Source organism: Arachis ipaensis, chromosome B02 (assembly GCF_000816755.2).
Source record: "Arachis ipaensis cultivar K30076 chromosome B02, Araip1.1, whole genome shotgun sequence".
Classification (NCBI taxonomy): domain Eukaryota; kingdom Viridiplantae; phylum Streptophyta; class Magnoliopsida; order Fabales; family Fabaceae; genus Arachis; species Arachis ipaensis.
This window is the reverse complement of record NC_029786.2, coordinates 17,998,624-17,999,597: the sequence shown is the minus strand read 5'-3', so window position 1 is coordinate 17,999,597 and position 974 is coordinate 17,998,624.

The window sequence follows — 974 nt, the reverse complement described above, 5'->3', positions numbered from 1 at the left end:
TGCACTTGCCAACACAACTTGTGAACTTCAATGGATATTAAATGTGTTACAATTTTTACGCATCTCTCCTATCCGTCCACCAGTTTTATATTGTGATAATCAGAGTGCTCTTCATATTGCTGCTAACCCGGTTTTTCATGAACGGACCAAACATTTAGAGGTTGATTGTCACTTGGTTCGACAAAAAGCTCAAGCTGGAGTGATAAAACTTCTCCCAATTCCCTCTTCTTTGGCAACTAGCTGACATCTTCACCAAGTCTTTGTCTCCTCAACCCTTCCATCTTAATTTGAATAAGCTTAGTGTTCTTGACATCTTTCATCCTCCAGCTTGTGGGGGCGTATTAAACCACTCTTCCACCTTAGCCCATGACAACAATAAAGACGTCTCACGGCCCACAAATTCAGCCCAACAGAATACACAAATTAAATGATAATTTAGTCTTTATCTTATCTTATAGTTATCTTTATCTTTATCTATATCTTATCTTTATCTACTTTTATCTTTCATAGGCCAATACTCTATATATACTTAATTTTACCTTCATAGTTTACAATTCATTCAATCAACAATCAATAAAATTTCTTCATCTTTTTCTTTCACAATTCTTTTATTTTCCTATTCTTTCACAATTTTATTAATATGTATTTGTCTATTTTATAAAAGGACGTCTGTACTTTAAGATTAAAAAAATGATAATTCAATCTTTTCACAATTAAAAAAATTAGTTTTATTCTTAGCTTAATCTAGTATTCGTGGAAGAGAAAATTAAATATGAAAAAAAATAGAAAGAAATAAGTTGGACTATTTTTTTATGTATGTTTTCTTTTGTTCAAACGTGAAGAGAAAATAGGAAATTAAAGATAGAAATAGAAAAATACTTACTGTAGGAGTCACCATTGTTTTTAAAAAAACTCTCTTCAATTGGAGATAAATTAAAACTAATGTGATGGCAAATTTTGTTAAAAAGCCAATT